At 33.5% G+C, this 12500-nt stretch overlaps 1 protein-coding gene across 5 annotated transcripts in view; it reads left to right on the forward strand.

The window, feature by feature from the left end:
• Nca (neurocalcin homolog) overlaps positions 1-2356 on the forward strand; it is a 626340-nt gene extending 623984 nt beyond the window's left edge. For all 5 annotated transcript variants that reach the window (XM_070123471.1, XM_070123474.1, XM_070123475.1 and 2 more), the window contains one exon: positions 1-2356. This exon is cut by the window's left edge and continues 1531 nt beyond it. The gene's annotated coding sequence lies outside the window, so the exon portion shown is untranslated.
• Positions 2357-12500: the final 10144 nt, after the last annotated feature.

The raw sequence follows: 12500 nt of genomic DNA on the forward strand, positions 1-12500 counted from the left end.
TAAAATAACATGTTTTATGATGGAGACAGTATTAATTGTTGATTTTCTATGGCTAAAGTAATTGTTGTAGGAAGTGTTCATACATACGTAGTTGTCGGATTCCACAAAATTCATTGTTACCATTACAATATTGTTAAACCTCTACATTTGTATGGAATGAGATTATCTTACATAATAGTAGAATAATTAACTTAATGGTGTAAAGAAAATTGTGCTATTATAATGAATTTTCAGCTTAGGGATGCAGCATGGATATGGGAGCTGCCAGAAAGCTACGCTTCTTGATATGAATGTGGTCGAGTTTTCCCAGCCTTTGCAATCAGTGTGTATTCAACTACTGCTCTTCTTCATCTTTGTGCCAAAGTGTCATGAGGATTTATTTAATTTTTCTGATAATAAAGTGTTAGCATGTTCCACTGGTGATGCTCATAAGGGGAAATCGGTGGGGCTCTTATCCTTCCATCTCTTGTGGGGGTTGGAAGATGACAGGGACCTTTTGTAACAAGAAAAGGGGTTGACTGTACTGTTGTCTGTTCAGCTCCTCTTGTGGTTCGTATGGTTCTGCTGCATTATCTTCCTTTCACCCACACTGTTCAGCCTGCTTCTCTTATGTTAGTCCTAATTTTATTTCTTTTTATTTCTTATCACGAGTGCTATTTTAAAGTATGGGTACCTCTCATTTTCCAGTTGATTACCTTTAATTCATATGGAGACGTTTCAGACATCCCTAATTATTGTGTGCACAAAATATGTTGCTTGACCACCACTTTTGTGCCCATGCTTGGGTGATCATTTGGGGTATTTAGCATTAGTTCTTCATCAAAAAATATTCATAATAAATCTTTTGTGGGCTGAAATTGCTGATCATTTTGCATGATTTTTTTAAGCTGTGGATCATCACTAGGAACAATGGCATTGAATAAATTCACTTGTTATTATTACCAGAATTTTTCTGTCTTGTTCTCACAACTTTATTAGTAGCTGTGGGAATGACACATTATATGTATTTTAATAAAATGTTGCAAACTTGACTAGGCATGTCTTGATCATTGTGATTAGGGGCTTTATCCTCAATTCCCAGATAAGTGCAAGTGGATTTAAACTTGGAAAACTCCATCATGTACAGTTTGCAACATGTTTTTTTTATGAAAATTCCTCGATTTACCACTTGTGTGTCCTGAATGTGAATTTGTCTGTGAAAACAATCATATTTGATAATTCTGGCATAATGACCAGGCATAAAATTTATATCTATTTTGGTAAGCCATCAACATGTGTGCTGCATAATGTCTGAGTGTCTTTCTGTGATTGCCACTGTTGTGTTATCTGATGATGCTTGATGACTGTGCTGTACTCCAAGTCAGGTCTCTATTTATTGGTACTTCTGCCAGTTCTTGTTGACTAGGGGCCCGCCATAATCTACCCCCTATCACAAACTGCTTCGAAGTTTAAAGCGTCATCATTCGAGCTGTATTGTTTCAACTTTTTGCCATGGTACATTGCTAGGAAGACCACCACTCACCACCACCATTCACATACACATGTTCCTCCTTGCCATCACAAGGGGTTGGGTGGGGGAAGAATGGTGGTTGTGAGATATGTGCAGTTTCAACATATTTTGGAGGAACTTCTTATACAGAATTGTGATTTATCTCCATCCTTAGTATTTTTGATCCATGTAAGATTTGCACATCATAATTTTATACCAATATACATTGCATTAAGGTCTGGTGCATACCCTTGAAGTAAATTTGGCTATTCAGTGCCTGCCTAGTATACCTGTACTTCAACCAAATCAGGTTGCATATTGAGGACTGCTGGAATAATGAGCCAAATTTTGTCTTTTTCATCGCATGGTTTCTGTATAGAATGAAATTGTACATGTACTGTTATCAGAAAGGTGGTTCGTGTAGACTGAAATTAAAGCATGGTCTTAGTGGCTATGGATTAGTATTATGCTGCAACTATCCTTTTAAGATTTTATCCTTATCCTCTGAGAATCATGAAATATTTGTGAATTAAAGGTTGAAATAAATGCAATACCTCAGAAGCCCAATTATGGAATATATTAATAAGTTAAAATTCATCACAAAATTTTATAATTTTATTTTTTGTTAGTATTATGACACCTATAAGTCTCACACTATATAGATATGAAACTGTAAAGATGAAAATAATCCAAAGGATTAAACTTGAAAGGATGTAAATACCGAATGCCATAGCCATTATAGCTGAAGCTGAATCACAGTCTTACACTCATGCACACTCAAGAACCAAAGTTGATGTTTTGTCTTGTTTCCTTCTTGTTGTATTTTCCTGTGAGACGGAGTATCAAATAAAAGTACAGCAACAAGAACAATTGTCTTATTGTGTGTTATTAGTTTTCCCAGTTTATATGATTTTCAAAGCATTCTATGCATGCTAAGTTTAAACAAGATTTTGTCATGGTTTTATTTGCTTCATTGGAAAGATATGTATTTAAATATATATCTATATGTTGAAAACACATTTTGGAACCTCTTTATCAACATACTTATTGATTTTTTTAGGGTGCAATTAGAGAGATTATAATAAAATAGCCAGTTGTTTTTAAAAACAAGACAAGTAAAAAATTAATAGCTACCAGTATATTCAAGATGTCAGAAAACTCGGCCAAAGGCAAGAGGCTCTTTGGTTTCAGTCAATTTTTTGTCAAGAGTAAAAATTGTTTCCCAGCTTGCTTTATCTGCTCTATGTTTCTTATGTCTTTCTTTTTTTGTCTTGGGTAACCCAGGTTTCCTATATTCTCAAGCAATTTAGATTTCTTACCTTTTGCTTCTTGGCTGCTTATTATTTGTCTTATTCAATCTCTTACTTATCCCAGATAATTCAGGTATTTTTGTTTTTTTATCTTTCATTTAAGATGGCTTAAATTTTCTGGTCCTAATTTCAGAAACTTGAGATCTTTCCATCCTTGCTTCTTGTGTTAGCTTTATATATATGAAGAATTTATTGCTTCATTATTTTAGAAAGTTGAGTCTGTTTTCATGACAATTCAGTTTCTCCTTTATTTTTTTCATCTGTTTCTTCAGGAATTCCTACTGTTTTCTCAGGAATTTGTTACATATCACTGTCTGACAGGAATCCTCTCTCAAGAATTCCTGTTGCATGTCTTTCTGTGATGGCTTTCTCAGGATTTGTTTTATATAATTTTGTAACTGGAATTCCCTATCAAGAATTCCTGTTGCATGCACACATTTCCAACTGGTACAGCAGGAGTCTAGAGGTGACATTTTTTTTATCCAGCTAAACATGTAATATTCTGTGAGTGGAAAGGTAGGCTTGTAATGATGACTATGATTGGCTGAAATAAGTTTACAAATGTCTACAGCAGGAAAAAAATCCGACTGAGGAAATTATATCAGAATGCTATAACCATTCAAGTGACAAAACTTAGGAACAAAGACAGATTTTTATATAAACAGGTATCCCTGAAAAAACAAAAATATTTCATAGATTTGACAACTGTGCCAAAACAATGCTGACCACCTAGAGTTTAATGAATGAAGCAGTATGTAAAACTATTTATGATGTGTAGATACTTTTGATATGTTTAGGATATAAAAGTCAACAACAGAACTTGCAAAATGCACAAACTGATTATCATTTGATGTGAGAAAAAATATAGTTTCTGATTCTCTAGCCTCAGAGTTTGTTGTCATTTGCACTCATGCATGCCTGCATACATGCATGTGCGCACACACACACACACACACACACACACACACACACACACACACACACACACACACACACACACACACACACACACACACACACACACACACACACACACACACACACACACACACACACACACACACACACACACACACACACAAAAGCATGGCTGGGTGGATTGTGTGTGCTTGGACTTTAAAAAGGTGTCTTGTAGAAGACTACTATGGAAATTAGAGCACCTAGGTGGAGTGAAAGGCAAACTACTCACATGGATAAAAGACTTTCTTCATGAAAGACAGATGAGCACAGTAATTAGTGGAAAGCATTCTACATGGCGACGCGAAACTAATGGAGTGTCTCAAGGATCAGTGTTGGCGCCGATTATATTTACTATTTTCGTCATTGACTTAGAGTTAAACATAAACCCAGGTAGTTATCTGAATATGTTTGCAGACGATGTGAAGATACAAAAAGGGATAACAGACAATGTCTCATGGAATTCACTAACAGTAATTGCCACGTAGTCAGGTTCAGAGAAAGTAAAAATTGCCCATAATTCCAATATAAATTAAGAGATGTAATATTAATACTGACAGGAAAAAAAAAACGGGTTTATATAAAAAGAAATCAAAGCCCAAATTTTCATAAAAATGAAAAGGTCGACAAAATGCTAGGACTGATTGACAACATGATGAGGGCATTCATGTATGCGGAAGAAGATATGGTAAAGATCATTGTACAAATCATAAGACCTAGTAGTGAGTACGATGCAGTGGTATGGACTCCACACTTAAAAAGGATGTAGACAAAGTGGAAGGAGTTCAAAAGAGTGGCCACACGGTGGGCACCTACTCTAAGAGATATGTTACAAAGATAGCCTACAGAAATTAGGACTTACTACTTTGGAAGAAAGAAGGAAAAGGGGGGACATATGCTGTTCCACTGTATTACAGGGAGAGTGAAGTTAGATAAAGACGACTTTTAATCTTGAACACAAGAACCCTGAGGACACAACAAAAAGTAGAAAGTAAAACGGGCTAAGAAAGATGTAAAAAATTTAGTTTCCCAAACAGAACTATTAAAGAATGGAACAGTCTCCCTAAAACGTAGGGCATGCCAAAAATGTGCATCAATTCAAAAAGTTATGTGACAATTTGAATATAGCATACATCTAGGTAAGAACACACACACACACACACACACACACACACACACACACACACACACACACACACACACACACACACACACACACACACACACACACACACACACACACACACACACACACACACACACACACACACACATACATACATAATCTCATTATAGGAGTGCAATTTCATTGCTGATTTTACTGTTTCTTTCGAGACTTCTGCCTTCCAGGCACAGCATGGTTATCATTACTCAGTTTGTTGTATTTTTATAATTGAAATATATTTAAGTCCTAATAGTAATTTCAATCAAAATATAAATATATATATGTTTGAATTTCTAAGGAATAGCATTTATTGCACATTCCATAAAAAAAGACATGCACAGACTCTCAAAAAATTCAGCTTCGAGGAGTTTGAGTTGTCACAATGTTCTCCCTTCTCCCTGTCTTTTAAGTCATAGTGTCTTGTTTAATAATCTTCAATGACACGTGGTTTTTAAATCTTTCGTTGCGTTAACCTAAACCGCTCGCCTGTGTGTCTGTGCGGCATCAGTTTCAGATTATATATTTTGTAGAAGAAAAAGAAGTGTGCAATGGCATTAGTATTTAATCGGTGAAAAATATTGATTATGAATATCCTATGTTGCCAGATGTAAGATGATCCCATTTTCTGTTGTAGGCGATAACGTGCATTCAGCTATCCTTATTACATAGACGTCTTTTGTAGTGAAACAGACCTATTTTAACACCTTTTTGATTATATACTTGAACTTCTGAGCACCAATTCGAGATAGAGTACATGTAAAAAACAAATCCAAATTGATTTTTATAATATTAGGACAAACAATACTCTAATAAAAACAAACTGTACTGTGTTGACTAGAATATTTAATGTAATAAATAAAGATAATGCCTAAATGATATGAGAATAAGGGAATATTGATTATCAGAATGGCAACAAAAGAATTAGCGATAAAATGACACGCGCTTGGTTGATTAAAGATGATTGAATTGATTTAATTTTCAGTTGCTGGTGCAGCATGTTACAGAAATATTTTTGTTTTCTTTGAAATCTATAATAAAAGCATAACGGATTTATATATCGAGTTGGATCAATTCATGGGTATCTTGAACTGAGTTGGTGATATGAAAGCCTCATACTACTCTAGTTACAGTAGTATATTATCATTAATTACGGTGTGTAGTAGTAAATAAACTCTTTGTTTAATCACCAACACTTGTTAATATTAGTTCAGAATTAATAATCCTTTATATTCAATTTGACATTGCTACATTTCATAAATATCTATTGCATCTCAAATTAAACCTATGATTTCATTATCATTACCCAACTATTCCAATGCCTGATCATTGTTAAAGAAACACGTAAAAAAACACACTATCGTAATCTATTATATATTGGCAGTGGGTTTATACTATTATTGTTTTTTTTTACTGGCATGATAATGATAATATTGTTATCCAAATGGTAATACCAATAAAAAAGTCTGGGTTTGTCGAAATAACTACGAGTTCCAAACAGTATGATGACGTATTGCTGAGAAATGGTTAAGCATTATCATTATCTGTTTAATAATCAACTAAGGAAGGAATCAACATTATGCATTTTGGATCTGTTGTCATTTTATCATAAACGTAATCCGTAAAATGAAACACATGCAAGCGTCGAGGCGCCTCAGAATGCTTAGGTAAGCGAAGGCACAGATATACAAGGCTGGGTGAATCGTGCCTTCGTCAATTTTTCGTTATTGTAAGAGGAAATTATAATCTGTTTGCTAATGTTTAATTAAATCAAGAATGTGATTATGTCTTACTTGTTTTCTTTCCACCGAAAGAGGAGTTTATCTATTAATTTACTTTATTCTTTCTCTCCGTGCCGCTCTCTCTCTCTTTGTCTCTCTGTCTCTCTGTCTGTCTGTCTGTCTGTCTGTCTGTCTGTCTGTCTGTCTGTCTGTCTGTCTCTCTCTCTCTCTCTCTCTCTCTCTCTCTCTCGCTCTCTCTCGCTCTCTCTCGCTCTCTCTCTCTCCCCCTCTCCCTCTCTCCCTCTCCCTCTCTCTCCCTCTCTCTCCCTCTCCCTCCCTCTCCCTCCCTCTCTCTCCCTCTCCCTCCCTCTCCCTCCCTCTCCCTCCCTCTCCCTTCCTCTCCCTCCCTCTCCCTCCCTCTCCCTCCCTCTCCCTCCCTCTCCCTCCCTCCCTCTCTCTCTCTCTCTCTCTCTCTCTCTCTCTCTCTCTCTCTCTCCCTCTCTCTCTCTCTCTCTCTCTGTCCCTCTCTCTCTCTCTCTCTCTCTCTCTCTCTCTCTCTCTCTCTCTCTCTCTCTCTCTCTCTCTCTCTCTCTCTTTCTCTCTCATCAATAATGGATGAGTGATAATACTACCTAGAAATAACAATTCGCTCACTGTAATTCTAATAATAACAATGATGATGACGGAGTGGATGATGGTAATAAAAATAATGATAATGTAGGTCATAGCTATGGCAATTAGAAAATGTTAATATTAATAATGATATGCATAATAGTATTGATAATGAAAATGATAATAACAGTGATGATAATAATGATAATAACAATAATGATAATGATGGTGATAATAATAATCTGATGATAATGAGGATGATAATGATTAATAATGTCTATGAGATAAATATACAGTGATTATTATAATTTTCATGACAACGTTGATATTCGTAGTTTCAGATTTATGAGTATGTCATTACTTAATAATTCTCTTGATTTGAGACCCATAAAATCAAAACAAGGAAGATGTATCCCCTAAAAGGTTCACGCTTTCTTTGAACACAACAAAACGCTACCGTTTTCTTTGAATAATACAGTATAGAGATGGTTGATAATTGTTTAGTCATCAATAATCTCTTATAATATTCTTAGATGCACAATATAATTTTGTTGTAAGCTATCATTATAAGCTTGTAAATCAACTCGTTATTAAAAAGCTGCTGAAATGTCTGCAAATGAATTGTTTTAGAAATACAACTGTCATTGCAACAATTCATACATTCTCTCGCATCATCAATTCGCAGGTTAATGTAGAGTTCAGATCGGCAATATTTGTGTTCCACCCAGTCTTGCATCTGTGCAGTAGCTCGGCTGATATGTTACCGGGTACGATACTTGTCCTTTTTCTTCTTTACGCTCTGCATGTTTTCATGATAAGCAAATTGCATAACGTTAATTACCTAATTATAATAATGATTATGACAATTCTTGATAATTTCTTTACAAAATCTCACCGTATTGTAACTTGTAGTTATCTTCGGTAACCGTTGACTTCTTTTTTTTATATTATAATTCGAATGTTGTAATAATCATTGTCAATGATAACAGTAAGAGCATCGTTATTAATAGTGAAAAATCCCCCCACTCCCAAAGTGATCAGTTGTGCTTGTTCATTTTAGCAGATTTAAATGAAATATCGCTCAATTCTCTCAGTTTATGTTCTAGTCATATCAGTTGAAGTACCTTAACTTTTCGCTCCCGGAGATCAGTTTAACATGGAAGTTATTACGTTTGTTTTCATATGAAGTGCTGCTTCAGATCTGTCCCACCGTGTCGCCAGTCAATGAGGGTGAACGTTTACTCAACAGATCGACTTCCGTTGTCTTTCAGCATTAAACGTTGAGCTTAGTCTAATTGTTTTATCGGAAAAGCTATAAATCCCCCCCCCCGTCAAATTCCTATCTACACTACTAATTGTCAACTTAGGTGTGGTTCACAGTTTTCAACATATTTACGTGTACAAAACATACCCCCCCCCCCCCGCCTCAAAAAGTGTACAAGAAATGTTGATGTTCACGTAGGTTACTGTATTCATGTCACCTTTGTATAAAACATCTCAAAATGCTGAATAAAAGGAAGGAAATATATCTCTGTTTATTTTCGCAGTAGAAATCACAAGACCCGTGGAGTGAAAGTGGCGGTATTCTTGCAAGAATATCGCCTGGTGGATTACACATTTTTTTTTTTCTTAAGCGTACACCAGTCTCTGATTCCATTCTCACCAGCGTACATTTTGTACGCTTGTGCAGAATCGCAATGGACAGTAAACATTTCCTATAGTCTGTTTACTAATGTTTAAGCAAAAAGACTATAAAATTTCATGTTTCGCCTCTATTTCCGCCTAAAAATGAGTCTTCTGATCTATTCATCCACTTTCTCTTTTCGTGCTTTTCGCTCTTGATATGGCGGGCAAGTAAGCATAATTGTTTTGAAAATCCTCGCCTCCAAGAAGGCGTGCGATGCCCTCCTCGTGCGATGCCCCTACGCTGCCTCTGCCCTTTGCTTGTTTCATTTACATTGAGTAATAATAAGGTATCATTCTTATATTGGGAAAATGTACTCATAATGTGAGGAAAGTGTGGTATGTTTTTGAATGAAATGTGATTTGAAGGAATAATAAATATAAAAACAAATGAACAGAACTTTGAATATAAATAAGTATGATATATATTTTATTTACTTACATATATTACTGACGACCAGTTATGCATAAAAACAGAAATTCCATTGGTATCCATATACTGTGAGACATGATAACAAACAAATCTCTATTATTACAGACGTTATAGTTTTGATGGAGTCGAATATTTGATATAAATGCAATGTAATCATGGCAACCATATTAAGTATCTTGAAGAGAAAAATAATCGATAATCGATAAAATAAAAGAAAAATTAATTTATTATCATTCGTTTTAAATTTCTTTACACTATACAGGATATTTATTTACCTCTCTATCTGTATATATCTATATATACACACCTTTATGTACCAACATCCATATCCATCTACCTATCTACATTTGAAAAAATAAATAAATGATGGAGATTTTTATTACACTACTTTTACTTATTTTATCTTACACATTTTAACAAGCATAATTATGATAAAAATGCCTGAAGATGTTTTAACGTGGATTGCAGATTCTTGCGTTGACACGCTGACGAGCACATTACAGCACAGTCCATAAGCGTTTTGGAATTCACTTTTATTACTTTACAATTCTATAAACAACCTGACTAACCTGGTCTGTTTGAAGAATTTCCAAATAGATAAATAAAAAAATGTGAAAATACGTAACAATAGAAAAGTTAATATTCAGCACGTGAAAAGGGGACTCGTTACTTGTTCATGATAATTCCGCTTCCCTCTCTGCTTCTAGTTCACTGTTCACCAAAGGTTTTGGATTGCATTGTCTTAATTGTCTATATATACTAGACCAAAAATATTTCTTCTTGACAATGATGTTGTATCAGTTAGCAATAGTTTGGTACTATGATTGATAATAAATTTTTTTATGTCCGAATTTTTTCATACCAAAATGCTTGCTCGTTATTTGGTCATCAGTAACGGATTATATTAATTCTTAATAACAACAATATTTTTTCTTATTATTATTATTATTTTTTTTTTCATGTGACTTATCCTATTGACGTTGTATTTTAAATTATTCATCTCTATCCTAGATCATTACTGTTAATAGCACAAATGACATTGCCACAATTTACACACCTCTCGTTACCAAACGATATTGTTCCTTTACTCGATCATTGCTATCTAAGAATAAGAAGATAATTAAAACACCACGCTATCGTAATCTGTTATATATTGACAGTGGGCACATACTATTACTGCTATTATTAACAGCATGGCTATAATAGTGTTACGTAGTAATAGCAATAGAAAAGTCGACGTTTCTCCAGAGGCCTTTTTGTAGAATCCCGAAACTATAAACACTGATGAGGTATCATGGTCGCTGCAAAACACGACGATCACTGAAGTTTGCACTGGAGTTATTTCTCTTAATTTTACAAAAGGAAAGTCAATGGAAAACCTGTGAAGTACCTAATGTGCTGGTATGATATTTATCTACAAATAAAATATTGCAAAAGCTTCAAATAAAATGGAAAAAGCACTTAACCACTCGCAGATATGATGGTTTTATACATACTCCTTTTCGCTTCACAAATGTATTTCTCGGAGTCAGTTTTTTTTTTGTTATTACATACATTGTTCTTCTCATGAAAAGTGGAGATTGCATGAGCTTTTGCATCTGATCGTGTCCACCTTGAGTGAGCTCTGTGTCCGAATCAGTTAACTAGATAATACCAGTGATCTGCGGTGTTTACTAGTCTTATTGATTTGTATCAACAAATGGAGATACACAGTCTATTCTGATCGTCATGACTGACAAGGGTTAGCAACCTCCAGAAAATCTAACAAACATTACTCAGAATGTTCAATGGAAATATTTTCTGGTGTGATTTTCAAAGGTTCTGAGAATGGTAATAATACTGATAATGATAGCACAATGACAAAAAATTATGATAATAATCATGACCATGATGATAATGACGAAGATAACGATAATAGCAAGATAATACGCTTCTTAAGATGAACGACTTTTAACAAGAAAAATGAGAAAAGAGAAATGATAATAATAACAATGATAATGATGATAATCATAACAATAATAATAACAGTAACAATGATAATTGTTACAAGAGTAACGATAGTGGCGATAATAATGATAATAGTAACAACAACAACAACAATAATAATAATAATGATAATAATAATAGTGATAATAATAACAATAATAATAATAACAATAACGGTAATGATAATAATATCAGTGGTAATAGTGCTAATGACTGTGTTGATATTGATGATTGTAATAATAATTACGATAACGATAATGATATCAATGATAATGATGATGATAAAAATATTAACAATGATGACAATGACAATAATGATAATGATTGCAATACTGATGATAGCAACGATAGAAATAATAATGATGATACCAAAAACATAACATCCTTGGCGAAGATAATGATAGTAATTAACAATAATGATAATTATGATTATAATGATACTCGATAACAATAATGATAACAAGAACAATGATAATGATATTGAATAAGAATAATATCATTGATGATAAAAAGTTATAGTGGCAGTAGCAATAATAATGATAATAGTACCAATGATAATGATGATAATAATAGTGATGATAACGATACAATGGTAATAAAAACAAAATAATAATAACAATAATCAGAAATATAATAATAATAACAGTGACAATAATGATAATGATAATAATGATGATAATAATAATGATAATAACGATAATAATAATGATAATAACGATAATAATAATGATAACAATAATAGCAACATCAACAATAATAACATTATGATAAGAACAACAGCAGTAATGATAATGATAATACTTATGACATTAATAAGATGTTTATAAAAATGATAATGATAATAATAATGAAAATGCTAATAATCGTGACAATAACAATCATAATAATATCAATGATTATGGTAGCAATGGTAATAATGACATTAATGATAACAATGATAACAGTAGTAATAATAAAGATGACAATAGTAATGAAAACGATATTGATAATTATAATAATAATCATGATAATGATCATATCAATACTAATGATATCATTGATAATCAGCATTATTGTTATTATCATCATTATCACAATGATGATAGAAAAACTCCCGATAACAACAATGATTAATAGGAATGAGGATAATGACGTTATTATCCATTAT

Source organism: Penaeus vannamei, chromosome 7, assembly GCF_042767895.1.
Source record: "Penaeus vannamei isolate JL-2024 chromosome 7, ASM4276789v1, whole genome shotgun sequence".
Classification (NCBI taxonomy): Eukaryota; Metazoa; Arthropoda; class Malacostraca; order Decapoda; family Penaeidae; genus Penaeus; species Penaeus vannamei.